The sequence below is a fragment of the Triturus cristatus genome, chromosome 6 (genome assembly GCF_964204655.1).
Source record: "Triturus cristatus chromosome 6, aTriCri1.1, whole genome shotgun sequence".
Lineage (NCBI taxonomy): Eukaryota > Metazoa > Chordata > Amphibia > Caudata > Salamandridae > Triturus > Triturus cristatus.
Window position 1 is genome coordinate 704,721,763 of NC_140589.1, and position 24,467 is coordinate 704,746,229.

At 48.3% G+C, this 24,467-nt stretch overlaps 1 long non-coding RNA gene across 1 annotated transcript in view; it reads right to left on the reverse strand.

Moving 5' to 3' along the window:
- Positions 1-16,569: 16,569 nt before the first annotated feature.
- The window catches only part of LOC146817740 (uncharacterized), a 28,320-nt gene continuing 20,422 nt past the window's right edge, over positions 16,570-24,467 (reverse strand). Inside the window, exon 3 of the long non-coding RNA XR_014962580.1 lies at positions 16,570-17,015. This is a non-coding gene — a long non-coding RNA (uncharacterized LOC146817740). The remainder of the gene's footprint in view (positions 17,016-24,467) is intronic.

Below are 24,467 nucleotides of genomic sequence, written 5' to 3' on the forward strand. Positions count from 1 at the left end.
TTGTTGTATACAGGCGTGTTTGGTGGAGTGTGGCACCATGGGCTTTGAGGATGCAGATGATGTGGTTCTGGTGTCTGGACTACAGTTGTGCTGTCGTGTGCTTCTGTCCACCTTCTGGTCCACTTTAGCTTTCCTTCAAACTTCTTATTCATGGGTCTGTGTCCATCTGGCAGTCTCAGGCGAATTGATGTCTCTAGAGTTCTCAGTATCTTTAGTGGAATGCACTCGGCGGGTTGCATCTCCTGATCCGGGTACCCTCCTCGGTTGCTTCTGTACTGAGGCAGCCTCAGGGAGCTGGCCTCCCTTTTGCTGCTCAGCTCCTCTGATCCTCTTGTCATTTCACCAGGCCCTGGGTTCAGGCCATTTTGTTGCTGGTGCAGCGGTCTTGTCTTAGTCATGTGTAGTTGCAGGATTGTGCCACTCTGATTCACCTGGGTGTCTCATCTGAGGGTCCCCGGCCTGTTATTGGCCATTTTTTTGCAATGTCTGTTGTGCTTCACAGCATGCTTGCCTCAGTGAGGTTTGTCTGCCTGATTGTGGTCGGGGCCGAAGGGTTACAATTTGGGTACCTCCTCACTTCTTTGCTAGAGGGTGATCCTATTGTTGTCTATTGGCTCTGTGGGAGGTGCTGGACCTCAGAGCCTTCCATTCGACGTGATCTTTCCCTCCGAGGTCTTTCTCCCATCTGTTCTTGGCTAGATGAGTGTCTGCAGCAGCTGCGCTACTCTGGGCACATTATCTGTACTTTAGACTCTTCCATAATGCTGCTGTGCATCTACCTAACCATCAGTGGCATGGTGGACGTGCTACAAAAGACTCTGAGAGTATCTCCTTCCTTGCCATGGTGCAGATGCCCTGCTCATTGTTGGTTCATGGTTGAGGGAGTTCTCATGGTGTCACTTTTATATAGCGGGTCCCTTCAGGCAGTTGTGGGTCGTTGATGCAGCAGGGCTGATACAGAATATGAGGAAGGGTTTCCTTTCTTCTGTCAGCAGGGGGCGCGCTGGGCTTTACAATCCTGTTCCAGCTGTTTTCTGGTGTAGTGCTCTTTCCCTATTGTGCTGGGAAAGGGGGCACTGCATATGCTGTTAATTTGCTGCGGGAGGTCAAAACAGTCTTCTCTCAGCCTGCAATATGGACAGCATGCTGCTAGGGGGCATACAGCGCTCTTCGCATCTATGATGTAGGCAGGATCTGTTCCCACTTGTACTCCCACCCTGGCAAGGGGAGCAGGACAGCTTTCAGCTCCCCTCCTTCCAGGTCCTGTAGGCAGATGTTGGCTCATGATTAGATGGCATGGTGTGGGAAATAGTGGGTTAGTCTTCCTTGCCTTGGCAGCACGCAGACACCGGGGGGTGCACACTGCTCACCGCTCCAGTCTAGGCTTCTCCTTTTTTTATTTTAAGTCGCTTGGGGAGTAGTGCTGTTGTGAGATGTGAACAGTGTCTCTTCTGGTGCCCCGCAATGTCAGGTGGCTAACAGTTGGTGTGTAGCGAATTTAGCCTCCTCACTGTGGCAACAGTTGGCATATTTGGGGCCACACAGCACTCCTCTGCTAATCCGTCTCTGCCCTCACCTCGGGCCAATGAGCACTTATCGCCTGGCCTACACACAGGGAGGCTCCTTTGCGAGGCTGCATTCTCAGACTTTGAGCTTTGCTAGAGACGTGCTATGGCGAGGACCCCGCAGTGACCTTCCTTGTGCACTTTAAGTCATCTAGAAAGCACAAGAGCGGTTTCTTCCATCCTATGTTGCGGCCCTCTCCAAGCTGATGGTGCTTGCTCTCACGGGGCAGTCTATAGCAGAGCCCAACAGCCCCTGTAGAACTAACCGCTCAGGGACCTTCGCACGTGGTCACATGGAGGGGCCCTCGGGCTGGATGGAGGACTTACTGTCAGCGAACTGTCTGCTGTGACTGAACCTTTTCATGCTCCATTATGGCAGGCTCCATCCATGCAGCAGTATCTGCTCCCACTCTGCGGAGCAGGGACATGCCCGTCGCCTTGCTCCTTAGTAATGTCAGCAGCCTCCATCTCCTTAATAGGGATGAATGGCTGGATTCCCTGACATGGGTAGGGCAGGGGCCTGAATCAGAGGTAGCTATGGCCTCAGTGGCAGGTGGGATGCGCTCTCCAAATTGCCAATGTAGGGTTGTGGGCCCTAGGCCCACATACATATTAAATGATGACACAGACACTGTGTAAATGATAACCAAACTGACCTTGAACACGTGTGCCCGGGCCCTTTTGTTAGTAGAGTCACCAAACTGGTAAAGCCTGTGTTGGATTTGTGTAGGGTTGAAAATACAACTGCCCCCAGAGAGGGGGATGCTGCATGATGTGCTCAGCAGCACACTACACCCTCCAACCCATTGTTATACATTATAGGAGTGACAGCACAAAAAGGTTTTGAAGCAGAAAAAACGTGACTGACTCATCTATAAGACACACCTTTGATGGTAGAGGGGAGTGGGAAGAAGGGCAGCAGAGAGGGGTGGCAGGAGGGCATGAAAGATGTTGTTTGCCAAGAGACTAGTGTGCTATTGCTTTGACTCTGCAGGATACATATGCTCCCTGTGGGAAGGGGTACTGTCTGACAAAGGTAAAAGTTGTATGTACCCTTTAGTTTATTTTCAGTGTTGGAGCTGCTGTGTCACTGCTGTCTCACTGCCATGTGCCTAGGAATTTTCTATAAGGTATTAATTATGGTTGTATCCTCTTTTGATTATTCATATCTGGTGCTCTGAAAACTCTAACCTGCCATCACCCGCATTACCAGCCGTTGCTGCACCATCCAGGGGGACCACAAGCCCCAGAAGCAACTCTACTCCCAGGGGGAGGAGTGAGTCTGCACCCGCGTGCTCAAAGTGCGCCAACAGACACCACGGCTCAGGGCGGGCCTCTAACCTGCCATCACGCGCTGTAACAGCCATTTCTGCACCATCCAGGGGCACCACAAGCCCCAGAAGCCACTCTATTCCCAGGAGGAGGAGTGAGTCTGCACCCGCGTGCTCAAAGTGTGCCAACAGACACCACGGCACAGGACACGCCTCTAACCTGCCATCACGCACTGTAACAGCCATTGCTGCACCATCCAGGGCAACCACAAGCCCCAGGAGACACTCTACTCCCAGGGGGAGGAGTGAGTCTGCACCCACGCACTCAAAGCATGCCAACGGACACCGCAGCACGGGACGCATCTCTAACCTGCCATCATCACCCACTGTAACAGCCATTGCTGCACCATCCAGGGGGACCACAAGCCCCAGAAGCCACTCTACTCCCAGGGGTAGGAGTGAGTCTGCACCCGCGCGCTCAAAGTGCACCCACAGACACCACGGCACGGGACGCGCCTCTAACCTACCATCACCCGATGTAACAGCCGTTGCTGCACCATCCAGGGGGACCACAAGCCCCAGAAGACACTCTACTCCCAGGGCGAGGAGTGAGTCTGCATCCGCGCGCTCAAAGCGTGCCAATGGACACCGTGGCATGGAACGCACGTGGGCAGCGCCCGGGGGAGGCTGAGCTGGGCTGGGCCCCCTCTCTTGGTTTCATCATACCATGAGTGGAGGTGCTATCCTGGGATATAACTAGAACTGAATGCTGTATATTTAACAATAACTAGTGGTCACTGACTCTTGTGGTTAAGTAAGCTACCAGTGGAAGGTTGCATGCAGACGGGATGTTGAAAATGGAAAAAGGGAAATTACCCAGCACTAAATCAGAGAAACTTCTTAACAAGCCAAAAGATGTGAAAATCACCCTGTTAAACTACCTTATGGGCGCGGTGGGTGTTATTGAAAAACAGATCTCCACAGTAGAAGAGACATTAAGTATAGAATCGCAGGGGTTAACAGGGAATAGTAAAGTAAAAATCATACCTGGTAAGGGGACTGTGGAGGAATCTACAATAGAAAATCTGAGTCCAGAGCAAAGTAGAAATGGTTGTACTCAAGTTGTTATTGATGATATTGACGATGTCTCAATCAGTGATCAAGATACTGATACCCTACCCCCTCCCAAAAGACCGTGTAACCCAAGGTTGCCGAAGAACCCCAAAACCACCCAGGTAGAAACACATCAGGCTTCCCCCGTGAATAGTCCATCTAACACTATTCCGAATACATAACAGGCGTAAAAGAGTAGCTTGCAGAATCAAAAGGGAAAAGACAATGTACCTCGTGTGAAAAACAAATGCAATGCAAAATCCATAACTGAAAGTAATAAAACGGAAAACCTACTTACAGAGCTAACAAGATATGTTAAACAGTCCATAGGTATCCTGGAAGCTAGATTAGACAGAATTGAAACAGGCTTAGAGAAGGTTATTGAAAACCAGAATATTATACTACAGAACGAGAGCCCACGTAAACTGGGCACTGTTAATAGCGCAATTACTATAACCAGATCACAAAGCCCAAATTCTATTAATAACCTCCTGGGAGTGGTTAGAAAGCCAGTTGAAAGGGATGGGGTACAAAAGGATTCTGTTGTATGCGCACATAGTACCTCAACACGAGGGGTTGGAGGGGCATGTATGACAGGGAAAAGAACATTAGAGATACATCAGGGGAAAGTCAAGTACACAAAACGCAAATAAGATCATGTTCAACTACATCTAGTTCTCATGAAAGTTTCCGAAATGCACATAATCTAGATCTTCCCCCGGCAGCAACCCCCTTTACAGTGATTCTGGCATACATCAAGGCCACCCAGTCAGGAGAAGCTCAAACATGGATTACACTGAGGAATAAGGCCATTCACTACCTGGGACCAAAGTAGGCCTGACCACGGAAATGTTTAGATCGTTTAAGATGGTAAGGCGTGTACCCTGGGTAGGAAAAAGCAGAAAACTCTTAGAGGGAAGTGCTGAACAGAGTAGGAGATAAACATATTACTGAAACAGGCATAAATGTCCTCCCCTTGGACTATTTGTATCGACCGAATTGGTTTAATAGGCAAAATGAGAATTGCCCTATAGCACAGCCTACTGTTCAAACGCATTATAACCTGGAGGTGTCTAATAGATTCGGGCCCCGCCAACCACTAGATGAGAAAGATTGATTACCTGTAAATAAAGAACAGGATTTTGACATGAGGGATCATGATAACTTAGTGGCCTATGAAGTATGTAGGACCGACCATAATAAAGCCCCGAGATTAGACAGGAGGGAGTACATAGACACTAAGGAAAGAGATACTGGGTTGCAGTCTAGAACCAATGGAACCTTAAGGTTAAGTCTGGCCAGTGTCCCAAATTGTGATGAGAGGACGGGGCCCGAGCTGGCTTGTCAGATTGAATCTCCACCTGAAATAATCATCCCCAACAAACCGATCTCTCAGAAGGTTATTAGCGTGCTCTTTTGGTATATAGCAGGCCTCCGCAGTAAAGAAAATAACCTAGTTTGGCTTGATTTTATTGAAAGGTTCGAAATCTTGGGTTTTCAGGAGACCTGACTGCTAGAGGAAGTCCACATTGAAGGATATAAGACATATCACACACCAGCAATACACTCAAAATATGGCAGACACAAGGGGGGGGCTTTGTCTTTACATCGCAAACCTGCTGGAGGTCCAAAAAATCACCTTGATAAAATCTGCAACTTACTATCAGATAGTATTGATTCACATGGATGCATATTGTATCTTAAATGTAATACATTTTTACAAAACTATAGGTAAGGGCCAGTTGGGGGACATTTTAAGACAGCTTAGTGATGATGTTGGTAAATTAAGGGCATCAAAGGGTACAGATATGATCACTATATTGGGGGGAGATTTTAATGTTAGCTTATGCCCAAAAGTAGGGCTAGATGTCTGTGGCATAAATTAAGAAGAGGGTGACCCACAATCACATTTTGATCATTCAGAAAGGGGGGGAAAAGTTTAATGAAATTTTGTTCTTTCACGACTATGGTTTTGCAAACCGGTTGTGCTCCCCTACAGTGGATTTTGATTATACCTTTATAGATAGAAACTTTCAATCTATAATAGATTTTATAATTGTCCCTAATTGTTATGCAAGCTGGGTAGCAAACTATCAAATTCACCCAAATGTTATGAGTGACCATTTGCCCCTTAGCATCGATATAGTACTGCCAGATGTCATCAATCAACAAATAAATAATAAACTGGTTTGGACACGGGGTGTGTCCCTTTCTCACCAAAATGGATACACCTTGCGTTGGGGCAGTCATAATTCGGTCGAGCTGAATAAGCAAATTATATCTAAGGCTTATGAATCAATCTTAGCATGCATGCAGGAAGGCACCTCTCATGAAAAATTTTTGAACGCCTTCTCACAGATCACTTTGACTTCAAAATCTGCTCAGAGTTGAAAATAAGGGCATACGCGATTGTAAAAATGGGTGGTTTGACTCAAATTGCTCAAAAGCATATTCTCGATTAAAAGAGGCCCTCCATAGGATAGAGAGAGACCAGGGCGAGATTAGAGAATGCAGAAAGTCTTATAATTTGGCACGAAAAACCTGTATGAAAGAGTTAAAATATCAAGCATGGGATGCTCTTCATAAAGCATCACTGAGTAAGGACTGTTCCTTATTTTGGCGGGCTGTGAACGCACCATTTCTTAAAGTTAAGGATGTTGCGACAATAGCGGTCGCAATAGACGAAAAAACATGGGTAGACTTCTTTTCAAAGGTCTATAGTACTCAGGGGAATGTGGAAATTATTGATGATTCCCTAAATTAGTAGGTGGAAAAGTCTACTACTTTTTCACCCACTGACCTCCAAATCACCCATGACGAGGTCATTGGGGCAATAAACGCAAGCAAGGGTGGTAAGGCCCCAGGGCCCGATGGGCTGCCAATTGATTTATTTAAATCTACCCCACTCCTATGGTCACCGCTGATAACAAGGGTTCTCCAAGCTAGTTGTGTGAAAGGCTTTATGAAGACTTGGTCAGAGTCAGTAATAATACCGATTTTTAAAAAAGGGGAACGATAAAACCCGGCGTGTTCACGCCTGATTTCCCTACTAGATTCTCTAATGAAGGTAATGGTAAGGGTCATCCTGAACAAATTACAAACCTGGGCAGACAAGAATAATGTAATAAGCGATGTGCAGTACGGTTTTAGACGGGGGTTAGAGACAAATGAGCATATTTTAAACCTCAATATTTTAATTGGAAAGTACACTCAGGCAAAGGCTGGGAAACTTTATGTGGCGGTTGTAGATCTTACAGCCGCATTCGACTGCGTTGTACATAATAAACTGTGGAACATCTTAACAAAATTGAAGATTGACCTGGTACTGGTACAGTTTTTAAAACAATTATATTCTGGGGTCACTGCTAAGGTGCGCTTTGGGATCCAAAGGGGAATGCACCACGTCAGTTAACGTGGATTGGGGGGTTAGACAAGTCTGCGTTCTGGCGCCGTTCCTATTCACTTTATATACCAACGCTCTGGAACAGAAGCTTGAAGGAACGGCGAGAAACCCTCCGTATGTCAACAAACGGTCAATAGTATCCCTCCTCTATGCAGATGACGCGGTACTCATGGGCCACACGCAATTAGGTCTGCAGAAAGCCCTTACTACATACACTAGCTTTATGGATAATTTAGGATTAAAATTAAATGCAAAAAAAACCTTTGTTATGACCTGCGGGCGAGGGAGAAACAAATGTAACTGCCTCCCTCTGGGGGATAAAAGGGTAGACTCCACAAATATCTTTACCTATCTGGGCGTCTTATTTGCAAATACAGGCTCTTGGGGCCTAGCGGTCAAGAGTAGGAGTCTACTATTTATGAAATCGACTGCAGCCGTTGTTAACTTCTCCCAAAAAATGGGTGAAAGGCCCCCAGGTATATTTCTTAAGATATACCAGGTTAAGTGTAGAAGTATTGCGATTTTTGGGGCGGGAGTGTTGGGTTTTTATGATGTATCCTCGATCCAACATGTGGAAAATGCATTTTTTTTTTTTTTTTTTTTTAAGTTTTGAAAACCTTTATTTGAAACAGTACGGTACACAGCAAAGAGCCTACAACCCAGCGGGCCGGCCGCGAAAAACACATTTGGATGCATATCTGATCACACAGCCCCATGCCGTCAACCCGGAGGTACGGCGGCGTTAAGGAGTGTACACGTATCGTGAGGTAGAGAAGAATGTTACTTGTCTCAGACTTAAGCAAACAATCACAAATTTGGTCAGGTTGCCCAGGAGGCATAAAGTGCCGAAACTTCCAACTCCCCCCCCCTCCCCCTCCCGAAACATCGGTCAGCACTGCGTTTTATGTGTGCCCTTAGCTAGCCAGCACCCTCCCCCCCCACTCCCAGCTCCCCGAGTCGCGGTAACACGGGTCTAATCGTCTCCGGGGTCATCTTGCACAATGGAAGGAGGTTCGCAGATTCCCCCCCTAAAATCATTCCACTTGGACCACACCTCAACCCACTTGCGCGGGCACCCTCTAGCCACATATACTGTCTTTTCCTGCAGCATGCACCAGTCCATGTCGCTGGTCCAGTCTGAGAGTTTCGGTGGTACAGCGCTGCCCCAGAGCCTGGCAATGTTTCTTTTTGCTACCATTTGCCCAAGCGTCACCCAGATCCTCCCTTTTGGCGGCAGGTCAGTTGGTTCCCATATGTTGAGGAGGCACCTCTTGGCTTCGGGGCGAATCTCCACCTCCCAGACCTCTTCCATCTCCCGCACCACCCTCCTCCAGTACCTCTGAACCTTTGGGCAGTCCCACAGCACGTGAAAAAAGGTTCCATCACCTCCGCACCCCCTCCTACATAGCGTCGTGTCAGCCCTACCCATCATATGTAATCTTGTGCAAGATATATAGACTCTGTGTAGGATCTTCAATTGGATGAGCCGCAATCTGGCCGATATCGCGACCTCACGTGGAGAAGCCAAAGCGTGCATCCATTCCTCGTCATCTATTTCCAGCCCTTCGGCGACCCACTTGTCTCTGAGGGGAAGGAGCAAGTCTGGGGGGTTGTTAACAAGTTTTTTGTAGGTGAGGGATATGGCATGTTCCGCGAGGAGTCCGTCAAGCAGTCTATCCTCGAGCGGGGAGGCTGGCGGCAACTTGACCTCCTGTGGGATGTTAGCCTGCAAGGAGTGGCGCACCTGCAAGTATCTGTAGTATTCGGCATCTGCCAGTTCGTAGGCTTCCTGCATTTGGGCGAATGAGCGGACCCCGGCAGGTCCCCACATGTCTTTGATTTGAGAGATGCCGATAAGATCCCAATTGCGGAATCCTTTGGTGCGGCGCAGATTTCCCAACGCTTCCGAGGCCCATAGTGGCGTGGCCATCGTGAGGACTCCGGACCATCCGAGCTTTTTCTGTGCGATGTGCCACAGCTGTACCGAATGCAGTGTCGGCCCGGTGAGTTTGCGCGCCCCCCGTCTAGAGTAGAGTGCTATTTCGTAGTTCCCTCCGGGCAGCAGCCATCTATCCATGCCATAAGCCGGGTCATTCCCGTCCCCGTATGTCCCTTGGTTGATTGCGGATAGGTGGGCCGCCCAGTAGTACTTGCGAATATCGGGGAGAGCGATTCCCCCATCGTACCACCCCAGTGTCAGTTTGGCCAGTGAGATTCGGGGCTGCCCGGCCCAGAGGAGGTCGCGCAGCGCAGCTTCGATTGCTAGGAAGTAGCTGTTTGGGACCAGGTGCGGGTAATTTTGAAGTGCGTATAGAAACCGCGGGAGCGAGAGCATCTTAAATAGGGCTGCCCTGCCCAACAATGACAGAGGCAGATGCTGCCAGGATTTCGCCTCCCGTTGAAGCCGAAGGAGCGGCGGCTTGAGATTGTGTTCGTAAAGCAGAGCCTTGTCAACAGTGATATACACTCCGAGATATTTAAACCCGTCCTCTGCCACCCGAATAGGGCAAGAATCAGGGAGCCTGGGAGGGTCCCCGCGGAGGACGTATAGATGCGATTTGGCCCAGTTGACCCGGAAGCCAGAATTGCGACCGAAACTGTCCAATATATTCAGCGCCGCGATCAGTGACCCACGCGGCTTCGAGAGGTAGAGAAGTATGTCGTCGGCATATAAAGATATCTTATCCTCCCATCCCTCCGCCCATGTTATGCCCTGCACGGTGGCCACCTGTCTTATCCAGGCCGCGAGCGGCTCGAGGGAAAGGGCGAATAGGAGGGGGGACAGGGGACAGCCCTGTCGAGTTCCTCTGGCCAGCGGGAATACTTCAGACACCTTATTATTTACCAGCACCTGCGCCAGGGGTTCCGCGTACAGTAATCGCACCCAAGCGATAAATTGGGGTCCAAAGCCCAGCTTGCGCAGGACTGCGAACATGTAGGGCCACTCCAGGGTGTCGAAGGCCATTGTGGCATCCAACGAGACTACCACCGCGTCCTCTTGAAGACTGTGGCACTGCCCCAGCACCCCATGCAGTCTCCTAATATTGAGGGCCGTGTTGCGGTGGGGCATAAATCCGATTGGTCAGGGTGGATTAGCGACGAGAGCACCGGCTTAAGCCGATTGGCCAGCGTCTTGGCAAGTATTTTAGGGTCCGCGTTTAGAAGCGAGATGGGTCTGTATGATGCGCAAGCGTCTTTGGGTTTACCTTCTTTCGGGATCGCCACTATGGTCGCTAACCGCTGGTCCCGGGGCAGCCGCCCTAGTGTTTTACTGCACTCGAACATGAGTTTGAGGTGCTTACTGGTGACGTCTGGCTGGAGTTTGTAGATCTCTATGGGTATGCCGTTCGGGCCGAGCGCTTTGCCAGGACGGAGGTCCCCTATCGCCTGCTGGAGCTCAGTCTCAGTGAGCGGGCTGTCGAGAGCCTCCCGATCTGTGTCCGAGAGAGTAGGCAGTCGTATGTCCGCGAGGAGGTCCATGGAGTCCTCCTCCGGCCTGTCCGACTCTCGCCTGTAAACCTGCCGGTAATAGTCGGCGAACTGTTGTACTATTTCCCGGGGTTCCGTGAGCACTCTCCCCGATTCAGTGCGCAACTCCGGCACCACCCTGCTGGCCTGTTGTTTCCGTTCCAGCCAGGCGATAAGTTTCCCGGCTTTGTCCCCCTGATCATATATCCTGCCAATTCTATGCCGAGCCACCGTCTGGGCCTCCTGGGACACCAGCGCTCTGTACTCCGCCGCCTTAAGCTGCATCGCGTGCCTGAGCTCCCGGTCGCCGCTGGTCGGTGCCTCCCTTTCTAGTTCCCCAAGTTGCTCCTCTAGCGCTACGGTCTGTTGGCTACGTTCCCGTCGCCGAGCCGCGATAGCCGATAGAGCCTCGCCTCGCACCACAGTCTTAAACGCCTCCCACAGGGTGGCAGGGGAGGCGACCGACCCATCGTTCTCTGTGAAGTAGCGCGTGATTGAAGTGGATATGTGTTTTCTAGTGACCTCGTGTTTCAAGTGCCAGGGATTAATTGGCGCAGTGCTGCCCTCCCGCCTACTTCCGAATGTAATCTGTGCAAGGAGCGGTGAATGGTCGGAGATACCCCTGGGGAGGAATTCGGCCTCCAATACCGCCATGTCGTGCTGGAGCAGGGTGAGGATGTAGTCCAGCCGTGAGAAGGAGTGGTGTGCGCCGGAGAAGAAACTAAAGCTACTTTCAGTGGGGTGGAGTAGGCGCCAAACGTCCGTCAGCCCGAAAGACTCGAGGAAGTCCGGCAGCCACCGTTGCCCTTGGGGCAGGTCTCTAGATGGTAATCTGTCTTGGGCTCCCGACGCCACAGCGTTCAAGTCCCCTCCCAGAACGAGCCGACCCTCGGGTAGCGATAGTAGGAGTGAGCCCAGGTCTTCAAAGGTCCGGGCCTGTAGGCCTGGGGGGATATAGACTGAAAGAAGATTGAGCGCCTGGCCCTCCCAGCGCCCCGACACAGCCGTGAAGCGGCCCTGCGGGTCGGTCTTGGTGGTGTCTACATGAAGGGGCAGCGAGCGGCGCAGGAGTATACCTACTCCTCTCGATCCAGTGGTGAAACCTGAGTGCGCTGCTAGAGTGTACCCATATCTATTTAGGGCGTAACAGACATTACCCAATAAGTGCGTTTCCTGCAGTAGCACCACATCTGGCTGGTGCCGTTTGAGGAACTGCAAAACTATAGTGCGCTTGAGTCTGTCCCCTAGACCGTTGACGTTCCAGCTGAGAATCTTAAGGCTTTTTTCCCACCGTCTAGCCATGGCTGTGTCGTAAGAGGGTGTCTTGTCCCACCACCCGGGCATCCGTTATGTGAGAATAATGTGCGTGACCGTAAAGGATCCCCAACTCCCACCCCTCCCTGGGTCCCACCCCACAATGATAAATCATACAAATGACAACAATCCCAACCGGCCGGACGTTCAACTCCCCACCTCCCGGAGCTGGCCCTGACCTCCCGGCCCCCCCATCCCAAAACAACTCCCCCCACCCTGCCCCCTGCTCCGTGGGTCTAGAACTACCCACCACCCCAATTAGCAGAGCGCCTGTCGCCCCACCCCCCCCCGGTGAACCCACCGAGAAACTCAATTTGGGAAGTTCGTGGGCTAGTCCCCTGTGGTCGCCCGCCCGTGGTGTCCCAGTTCGTTCATCCCCCTTGTCACGGAGTCACCCATGGAGGGAAGCCACCCATGGAGGCAGTGAGGCGACCAGAGTACCCCAGAGTTAACAAATCTCAAAATAGAGGCACGTGAGGTATACATTACAGTCCGATGTCTTCCAGCGCTATTGCTCGTGGTCTCAGCGTGGCGTCCCTTCTCTGGACGAGCCCCAGCGGGGGCTGTTGGACCTGGAACGCCAGGACCGCTGACTCGGCGCACCACCCGCAGGGCGGCCTGACGCCGACTCCGTGGCGGGCAGGCCCGCATCTTGCCGCTGTAGTTCTCCACTCCGGGAGTCCTGCGTCGCCTCTTCCCCATCCAGCCACTCCTGCACCGCCTCCGGCGTGGTGAAGAAGAGGGATCGCCCATCAACGATGATCTTCAATTTGGCGGGAAAGAACATCATATATTTGATCCCACGCTCGCGGAGCGCCGCCTTGACCCCTTGGAAGGAGCGCCTTTCCCGTTGGACCTGGAGCGTGAAGTCGGGGAAGAACCGGATTGTGGCCCCCTCGTATCGTAGGTCACCGTGCTGTCTCGCCGCCTGAAGAATTGCGTCCCGGTCCCGGAAGTTCAGAATTTTGGCTATGATCGTCCGTGGCATGGCTCCAGGCTTGGGTCGTGGGATAGGGGCCCTGTGCGCCCGCTCAATGGTGAAGAGCTTCGAGAGACGCTTGGGTTTGAGGTGTCGTAGGATCAGATCCTCCAGGAAAAGCTCCACACTGTCTCCTTCAAGTCCTTCCGCCACCCCCACGACGCGGATATTACTTCTCCGAGCCCTCCCTTCTTGATCATCGAGCCGCAGGGCCATTAGGCGGTGCTGGTGTACTAGTTCGTTCACCCTGCCCTCAAGCCGCTTCTCCGAGTCCTGTAGGGCCTTAATGTCGACTTCATTAGTCTTGGATCGGTCAGTGGTTTTCCCTAGGTCAGCTCGGAGAAGGGCCACTTCAATAGTGATCTTGTCCATCTTGGTTTCCAAGTTCGTGCCCAGGGTTTGAATCGCAGCCATGATGGACTTCAGGGAAGGGTCCGCGGGGTCTGCATCATCCTTCGGAGCCCTTTCCGCCGGGGGTGGCGCCTTGGCTACTGTATATTGGTCAAGCTTGTTGGCCTGCGTTGCGGCTCCAGTCTTGGGTCGCATGGCGGTCCGGGCACCCTGTGGGCCGCAGGCGGCACCGCCCTCCGCAGAACCGAGGTGTCCTGAGGTCCGACCAGCTTTCACTGACGTAGCCCTTGGCCCACCGCTCTCGCCCAAGGATCAACAGAGGGAGGGAGATCCCCGCCGCCACAAAGGAGGCCCAGAATCCGTTACAGTACACCGTCCCACTCCCAGTCTGCCAGGCGGTACGCAGTAGCCAGTCGCGGCCGTGGGCCTCACCGGGTGAGTGGGCCGGGCGCTCCCACGCAGCAGGCCACCTTCTGCTCGACTGTGGCCACAAAATGGCGTCCCCTTCTATGCCCGGGAGTCACTCCGCCGCAGCCCCAGTCACGAGCGTGCACCTTCTCTAGGACGACTGGTGGTTCCTTGCGCATCGCCCAGGCGCCCCCTGATCCGGGCTGGGTCAACGGACGGAGGCTGAAGCCCAGAGCACTCTGCCAGGGAGCGAGAGGGGGAAGAGGGTCTCCGCCGCCACCAGCCGGGTCCGAGAAAGAGTAGAGCGGTCCGTCTCACCTCCGGGCAGCCAGGCGGTTCACAGCCCCAGGCGCGTCCCGAGGTCTCACCGGAGGGTAGGGCAGGGCGTCTCTCAGCGGCAGGCCCCCCTCCGCTCCGTCGCGGCCTCAAAATGGCGTCCTCCTCTCGGCCAGGGAAGCAGTCCGTCGCGGCCCCAGTCGCGATCCCGCACCTGCTCCGAGGAAGCCGATGATCTCCGGCTCCGATTCGCGATGCACTGCTTTCTCCTATGACGGCGTCGCTCTGTGCGTGTCAGCGGGCAGGCCCACGCCGGGGCCTCAAGTGGCGTCGGGAGCCGCAGCAGAGTTCCGGAGCCGGGGCGTCCGGCCGCCGCCAACCACTGCGGCCACCCTCCTGGGTCGTGCGAGCGTCGCCTGGGGTCACCGAGCCGCCCTCTTGGGCACTGGGTCAGGGGGAGCCGGGGGAGCTACAAGGGCACTCCCCGCAGCGCGGATTAGGTCCGGATTTCGGTGGGACACCAACGGTCCCGGCGGAGCTCCGGGATCAGGCGGCCATTCACCTCGGCGCCTAGCCACGCCCCCCCGAAAATGCATTTTTAAGGTTTATCTTAGCAGTCCCAGCTAGTTCCCCAGTTTTTAACTGTGACAGCGAGTTGGGTATCTCCTACATCTCTGGTGTTATTAAAATGCAACCTGCACTGCTCTGGCATAGAATCTGGACATCGAGTAGTACAGGATTAAACAGAGAGATAATCAAGGATTCAATGATTCTGGATCATGCCAGTAAGATTGCATGGCTGAATTATGTCAAAAAATGTATGATTGATATAGGGCATCCAGATTATTATACTTCCCCATAGAAATTGAATTATATCTCCAGGAAGGAGTTTAAATTAACCTGCTTGACCCATTTAGAGTCACTTAGAGCTGCCCTGGAGATGAACAAAGGGATGGTAGCCCAACATCAATTGACTTTGTTCACGTATGATATCCAACTGTATCTTTTAAGTTGTACTGAGGGATATGACAGATACCTTTTAACTCGATTTAGGTTCAATAGCTTCCATCGATTGATTAGTTATCCGGGGATTAACGATTGTTCCAGAGAACTCTACCCTTGGCCTTGCGACAATGTGTCACCACAATCTACTATCCACATGACGTTGTTTTGTAAATTCTATTTAAAGAAAAGAGTTAGATGGATCCTCCCATTGTTAAAGCAGAGGGGATGGCGACAATGCAGGCCAGTCTTTTTATATCTACAATTTTTAGACAGTATTTTAACTGTATGTGCCATGTCTGGATTTCTGAAAAATATATTGAGAGTTAGGAAAAGTGTAAATGAATAAACCTATTTTTAACATTGACAGGACTGTATTAACCTTGTAGGTTAACTGCCTTTTCTTGAATGCACTTTATGCACTTTGTGGAACTTAATGTACTTTTTAATTTTAAAGTATTTATCAAATGTTTTTATCTGTTTTTATGAATTTGTATGCTTTTGTGATTTTAAATTACTAACATCGAATAAAGTTCATTTTGAATTTGAAAATACAAACATATTGGTAAAAAAAGACTAAGACTTTTGCTTGCAAAAAAACCCCACCACTTTTGCTTCACCTTATATTGCACAATGCAAGAAGACCTTGGTCTGTCCAACCCATTATTGTGTTTTAGAGGTTAAAAACACAGTATATTTTTTTTATCTTTGCTCTCATCTGCAAATTTTCTCCACAGTACTGAACTGTTTATTCTAAGTTAAGAAGGACAAGTACAAAAGCAAACTTGTCACCTAGCAACTGGAAGTATCTTGCTTAAGAGAAATTATACAAAAAAAGTTGCATTTCATGGATCTGAATGTCCTTGGCTATGTAATTTTCAACATTTTAATGTAATTTTTGTACCTTCTGAACATTTTACATTGCAGACAGCCTCACCATAGGCTAGTGAGTAGGAACACTGGCAGCGCTGTGTGGAATTTGTAAAGGGTGCGTAGGCTGGAATAGCAATTGTGGCAATCATGTGAAAATCAGGTTGTTGCTAAGGATGACGTACATTTATTCTTAGGCAATAGCATAAAGTGTACACTCCTTTACTGGCCAGAGTCAAATTGACCACTAAAGAATGTTTTCCTTTCAAATAAGAACATGGAATCTCACAGCAGTGAGACTGGACTACGCAAACTGTGCAAGACACAGTTTATTAAAGCCCAATACAACACAGCCCCTTCCCTTCTATACAAAAAACAACCTAAATACAATGTGACCTATTAGTGGATGGCACTTAGGGTGCCACCAGAAATAAATTACACAGTACTGTAAAATATATTATAAACTAAACTTTCAACACTGAAAGAGAGAGAAACATTAAATACAATATCAGGTAAAAAAAAACACTGTTAAAAAATGTTTTGTGTTGCAAAAACATTTGGTTGATTCTTCTAAAAGCATTTGTATAAACAACAAAATAATGAAAGCAAGGACTAATAACCTAATAAACATAGTCTTTTACATACTCTGGTGGCGGCCAGTCTATTATACTTCTCCCTTCTCTGGAAGTCGACAAAACTCTTATACTTCTCCCATCTCTGGAAGTTGGCAATGATGGCAAGGTATCCCTTAGTTTCACCACCCTTTCAGTCAATGAATTTGTCCCACTTCTTTCTCTTCCAAAGTCAACATCATTGTAGCCGCCACATTTTTCAACTTCCCTCACTGGGCAATCTTCTCCTTTCTGATACAATGCAACTCTGCAGCATTTTCACCATTCACATTCTAAAAGAATAAGTACATCCTGTCCGGACACATCAGCCATTTAGATAATACTTTTCAGGAATTGATTTGCGCTTTCCACTGTGCCATTTCCCTGTGGAATATAAAGAGAAGATCAAAGGTTTGTGATACCATGTTCCACCGAAAACTCCTTCATCTCATGAGAGACCCATTGAGTGCCAATATTATTTATAAGTACTGAGGGAACAACTTTTTCTATAAACATCTTCCTCAGATTGCAAATGGTGATTCCTGTGGTAATATCCCTGATAAAATTCACACACAACTACTTTGAAAAACATCAACACCCACCAATGCAAATCTGCACTCACTACACAATTTGGACATTGGACTAATAAAATCCACACACACACACTATGCCAAGATTGACCAGGATTCATATTTTGTCCCATGTCTGACTGTGTTCCCACTTTAAGCCTTTTCTCACCTTCTTTACAAACAGTACACCTTTCAATACACAAGGTGGCTTGGTCATCCATACCTGGCCACCAAAACTGAGCTTTAAGACAGTGCTGAGTCAAACTCTTTCCCAAATGGCCCTCATGAGCCATAGCTATGTGTTTAGTTCTCAAATTAAACGGTGGTATATATCTATCAGCCCTCATCAGCAATACTTCTCCACACATGGACATTTAATCTAAAACTTTGACATAAGGCTGTACCGATATCGACACACTACTCTCTTTTCTCATTCCACAAATCGCTAGGTGTATGACTTCTATGAGAATCTCATCGACATCCATCTCACGATACCACTCATCAACTGTAAATGCACCAGCACCTTACTCCATGCATCTTGCACTGAAGCTACGCACTTTCATTTTCACCAGCCCACACAGCAGGACTATCTACCAACTTCCAATAAACTGGCATTCTAGACAAACAATCAGCTTGAGTGTTTTTTCAGCCCTGAATATGTTCAATGGTGTAACGATATTCCTGGAGTCTAGCAGCCAGTCTCAGGGACATCTTAAGGATTTGGGGGGCTCTGGGCCAAACATATTTTGGGGGCCCCTGTTCAGGACACCTTTGAATTTATGATCTAATTGGAGCCCCTGTTTCCCACGCAGTTTCCGCTTCCTCAGCTGCGCTAGCGATCCAGTTTGCATCATAGGCATTAGCCTATATATTCCCGATGTAAATGGACATGTGCAGCTTACAGGTGTAGGATTCAGGGTTTCCTGCCCTGCTACTACGTTTTTAATACTTTTTAAATTGTATATGTGTGGCTGAATTACTCTGTGCTTTTTAACAATTTCTCCTACCTATGCGCTCTTGCACTTTACTTGATTCTGCTTGGCAACACCTCCTTAGCTGCTCCGATTTGCATTTTGGTTTTCCTCCAGTCCTGGTCCGCTGCTGCTGATATGCCGATTGTGTGGAGGGCTGGGGCTACTATCTGGCTACTCACTTCCGCCCACGCAGTTTCCACTTCCTCAGCTGTGCTAGCGATCCAGTTTGTATCATAGGTGTCGGCCTATTTATTCCCGATGCAAACGTATGCGCGAAGCTGATAGCTGTAGGATTTAGTGTTTCCTGCCCTGCTACTACGTTTTTAATACGTTTTAAATTGTATATGTCTGGCTGAATTACTCTGTGCTTTTTAACAATTCCTCCTCCCTATGCGCACTTGCACTTTACTTGATTCTGCTTGCCTACACCTCCTTAGCTGCTTCGATTCGCATCTCGCTTTTCCTCCAGTCCTGGTCCGCCGCGGCTGATACGCCGATTGTGCGGAGGGCTGGGGCTACTATCGGGCTCCTCACTTATGCCTATGCAGTTTCCGCTTCCTCAGCTGCGTTGGTGATCCAGTTTGCATCATAGGCATTAGCCTATATATTCCCGATGCAAACGGATGCGCTAAGTGGACGTGCACAGCGGGCGCGCCGCTGGCGCCGAAGGTAAGCCTGTCTGCGCCCGGAGGCGTTCGTCGCCGGCCAAGCTGCCCAGTTCCCCTCCGGTGAGTTTCTTCCACTATATTGCAATAGGGAAAAACTGCTTAGCCTTAGGTGGCTACCATTATGTCACTGTACAGCCGCTGATCCGAGGTTGGAGGTAGACTTTCGATGCAATAAGTGCAACTGGACTCTCCTCCAGCCCAGGAAACTCTCACCCAATATCCTCCCACGCAACAATAAGTGTAAAAACAATAAGAAAACAGAGGACTTAAAGGCCATCCTTTTAAATTGTCGCTCTATACAAAAGCATGAACCATACATTTATGGCCTACTTTTAGACTAACAGTCTGATCTTTTATTTCTCACTGAGACCTGGCTGTCTGAAGCCTCCAACCCTACTATCACCTCGGCCATCCCTACGGGTTATAACATTCTTAGGAGGGACCAATCGAATGGGAAGGAGGGAGGTGTTGCCATAATTTCCAATAAAAAACTAGACTGCTTAGGCTTCTGCTGTACCTTATCCCCCCATCATAGCATAACTGGATTTCTGATTTACAGACCTCCCAGTGCTATTGGAAATGTTATTAATACGCTTAATACAGCCACCACCTACCTGGCCTTAAAATACAACAACTGCCTCATTCTGGGATATTTCCATATACATATGGACAATGGAAAAGATCCTCAAACAATTTCCTTGTTGGAGGCGCTGCAGGCCTGCAACATGTTTCCATCTGTTTCTTTGGCCACCCATGAGAAGGGCCATACCCTAGACCAAATCGTTCACAACTTTGACATATCAGTAAACCTACCTCTTCCCATTACCTGGTCTGACCACCTCCTATTAAAATTCGTCATTCCCAACTCTGCCACAGCCCCTTGAGCTAACACAGGGCAGAGGGTCTCTAATTACAGGACGTTCCATAAAATATCCATCCCGATGTTAGCAGACGCCCTCGGTCGTTCCTCACCAGAGCTGTCTGGCTGCCCCGACTCGGACGCCCTCTCAATAGATTCATGGCTCCGAACCAACATTGATGCAGTGGTACTGGTTGTTTGCTGCTCCTCAAAGAGGTTATCCCCACCAGCTCCATGGTTTAACGATTCCCTTAGATCTCGCAACAGAAATTGTGGAACAATTGAACGGAAATGGCGTTAATCCTATCTACCTGAGGACAGGAAGGTGTATAAAGACACCTTAAAAGCTCATTACATTCTCGTGAAGGCATCCAAGAAAAACCTCTTTCAAACCAAGATAGAAAATGCCCAAAATAAGAGTAAGGAAATCTTTAGCATAGTTAAATCCTTTACTGCCCTGAGAGCCAGCACAAAGGAAGGGCCATGCACTGAAGAATGGTCTAAGTAAATAGTTGAATTCTTCCACAAAAAGATCTCCATGATCCAACAAGCCTTCACTAACATCTCAGAGGAAGAACTGACCTTCTACCTTAGTTCTAATAGCAAATTTCACCTCTTGGATCCTCCATCTTTACTAGCTTTCCCTGAGTTTCAGCTTGAAGAGTCACTGACCCCTCTCTAAAGCATTAAGTCTGGCTCTCCTACTGACCCATGTCCAGGGAATATCTTGAACCTATTAGCTCCCACCATAACCACACAGTAAACCAGCTCTTTAATGCTTCTCTCTTCTCAGGCAACATGCAGAAATTATGGAAGAATGCTAAGATTCTTCAACTGATAAAAAATGCTAACGCCAAACTGACGGACCCTGCCAACTACAGGCCAATCTCCCTTCTTCCGACCCTCTCCAGAGTACTAGAGAAGCATGTAAAGAAGGCCTCCAAAAACACATTGAAGATGGGAAGCTTCTTCATGAGTCCCAATCCGGTTTTAGGGCTAACTACAGTATGGAGTCCGCTCTGCCCAGTTCCGGCCATGAATGTAGGTGTCCCTCAGGGCTCCATTCTCAGTCCTACCCTTTTTAATACATATCTATCCCCCTTGCATGTCTGGTAGAGGAAGAGGGCGCCAAAATTGTTTCCAATGCTGATGACACTCAGCTGATTTTTACGTGTGAAAAAGGAACCGACTTTGACGGGGCAATGATTAGGTCTTGCCTCACAAAGGTTTTTAACTGGCTTAAGATCAATCAGCTGGAGTGCAATCCTAACAAAACTGAAGTTTTTTTCTTTGGTAATCCATAAACGCCTGACTGGAGCGCTTGGTGGCCAAAAGATCTGCCGCCCCCGCCCGCTGAAAAGGAGAAAGTCAAAAACGTAGGAATTGTCATAGACAAGACACTCTCCATGTGCTTTCAAATTCAAAATCTAAATGGCACTTGCTTTGGCATACTCTGGATGCTAAAAAAAACTCCTGCCACTGTTACCGCTTGAGAGCAGAAAGATTGTGGTGCAGACTCTGGTGACATCAAAGCTTGACTATGTCAACAGCTTGTACCTCTGTCTTCCCAAATCCCTTATCCAGCGCCTACAAGTGGTACAATACGCGGCGGCCAGAGCCATCCTGAGACCTAAACCCAGATCTAGTTTGACCCCTATTCTTAAGTCACTCCGCATAAAAGAACGGATCGGCTTCAAAGCGATGACCATCTTCTTTAAAGCTTTCCATGGCTTAGGAGCCGGCTGCATAAATAAGTGCGTTAATCGCTACACAACAGCTAGACCCCTAAATTCTTCCAATGCCAACTTGGCCATCATGCCTAAAATATGCAGTGCCCGCATTGGAGGCAGATCCCATGGCTTTCTAGGCCCAAAATTGTGGAATAGCCTCCCTGAGTCTCTGAGACTGACCACAGACCTACTCTCTTTCATGAAAGAACTTAAAAACCTGGCTTTTTGATAACTGATGGGTCTTTTACGCATGTTTTCCTCCCACTGTCATGCGCCAGGTCACTCTAGTCTGAGTAGCTGCGCGCTTTATTAAATACACAATTTCATTTCATTAGGTCCCTGACAGTGCAAAGGGACACTCGTCCAAATTCTAAGCGCCATATTTATGAGGCTTTTCTTCACTTTTATGCCGCTGGTGCGTCACTTTTTGTGACGTACCGGCAGCATAAAATATGTGCAATGTTATGCCCTATTTACAAAGTGACGCATCTAGGCAGATGCTTCACTTTGTAAACCCCTGCACCGCATTATACCTGCGCCAGGCATAATGTATGCAGGGTGGGTGTTGCCCCGCAAAATGCCTCGTAGAAGTGGTGCATTGAAATCTATGAGAACTCAGTGCGCCACTTCTAGGACGCCATTGCGTCAATATCTTACACCTGCCACACAGCAGGCATAAGACTGATGCAGGCCCTTTCACATGGGGCTTGCCCCATGTGAAAGGACACATTGCTGGAGTTGTGTCTATTTTCAGACACACCGCAGCAATGCATCACTTTTGTGCATACAGATTCGTCAGAAATACTGACATATCTGTAACTCCTTGCGACATGATGCGTCATACAGTAAATATGACAAATCCATCATGTCGCAACGAGGGCGCACTAGGAAGTGACGCATCCCTGTTTTCACACAGCGATGCATCACTTCTCATAAATAAGGCCCTGAATGTGTTTACATCTAATATTCAGGGATAGTTATGTGTGTTTTCAATATTTTAACACAGCAGCAGCTCACCAATATTACTGCAAATAATCTCTGTGACGCCCTCCCATTTCTTATATGTTAGGCCTTGTTTTGATCTAAAATAAACGTTTTTTATGTATATTGCATGAAACATAAACACTAAATTTCTCTGCAAAATGGCTGTACTAGACTCTCACACATCAGGTACATAAGAAATAAATGAAAGGAAAACAGAATTTAAAACAAACTGTTTAGGAAATATTCAAGGTCATTAGGGCAAAACTCTGGAGAATGGAGCTGACTGTCAGGGGGCCCCCTGAAAGGCTGGGGCCCTGGGCCAGAGCCCACTTTGCCCATGCATTAAAACGTCTCTGGCCAGTCTTGCCAACCTTGCTTAGCCTTTACCAGTTCCTCCAGGGAAAAAGTGCCTTGTGATCTGATCTCAAGATAAACTGTGTACCCCACATATGTCAGATAATACTCCATATTCCAGCCAGCTGCCATCACCTCTCCCTCAATACCAGAATAATTTGTTTCAGAATTCATAAGAGTACTTAATGCAAATGCTACGTTTTTCTCAATGTTACCATGTTTTTGGGAGAGAATGGCATCCACACCTGTTTCACTCACATCAACAGTTATGATGGACTTGAGCTTAATGTCACATGGTACCAAGATCCCGCCTCACAAATCTCTTTTTTATTTTAGTCAAACATTCTTCTTGTTCCTGAGCACCAGCAAAATTCTGACCTTTCCTGAGAAATGACCTCAAACACTCAGTTTTGTCCGCAAACCTTTCCTCAAACTTTGCATATTATTCTATGAGACCATTAGGGATATTAACTGCATCGTTTTCTGAGGTTCCAGGGCCAGCTCAATTACCTTCAACAGATTCTCTTTAGGTTTTACCCCTTTTGCTGATGGAGTATACCCCAAGTATTCAATATGCTCTTCAAAAAATTAACACTTCTCTTTGTGCAGATTGGACCTACTTCTGCAATTCTATGCAAGGTCCCAGATGAGTTCATCTGTCATTCATAGAAACTGACATTTGGTCAACAGCTCTATTAGTCTGGCTACAAACTCATCAATGGACTCTTCTACTTTCTAATGTTGTGAAATTTATATCTTGCCATGACCAGATTCTCTTCCTTAGAATATCTAATCTCCAATTGGCGTCTGGCCTCTTTAAATGTGTCTTGAATAGGTTGTTCATTATGCTCAAGGGCTTGCCGTAAGTATCTAAAAATGCGCTGACTGTCTTTTCCTAAAGTGCTTAGCAACAATGCTTTTTTTGTGTAGGGCAAAATTCTTGCCCATCCAGAGCCTCTAAGTAATTATTAAAAAATTAGAATCCAATCGTCCCAAGGAATTGGTGGAGTGCCAGCTTGTATTAAAAACATAGTGGTGGAATAACTGAAACATGACATGCTGAAATATGAGAAGCTTTCCTGTGTGAACTTTCTGAAGCTTTCTTTTCTAATGTTTGTATATATTATTTATATTTTCTTTTTGCCAAATGTCTCGTACCAACTACAGTATATGTTTACTTTTTTAAAAAAAAACAAGCGTATGCAGCTTTCTGATTTAGCATACAAGAATGTTAAACAAACATTGTGGAATATTTATAAGGTTAATGCACTGATATAAGGTGGCGTGCACATCAAGGTGTGTGCATCACCAACACTCTGAATACTTGCAGACAGATGTTTGATAACGCACTGGTATCAGGTATCATTGCACACTCATGTTTCTTCATTTATGAGCATTATGGGAATCAGGTTTGTGTGCCTGAGTTGCTATGGCATTGGCCTAAATTACTCCTGCCACAGATGGGAGTGTCACCACTCACTTGTTTACTCTACTCCCTGTCATTTTTTTTCCTCCAATAAGATTGCCATCAAGCGTAAAGTTAGCGTCTAGTGTCATAAACACACTTGATTGCGCTTACTCGAGGCTGAGTCTCTTCCTTTAAGATGGCCGCCAAGCATAATGTCAGAGTTGAACGTGCTGCCCATGCTCAGCTTCGCTTGTTCAAGGGTGGACCTCCAAAAAAATAAAATGTAACAC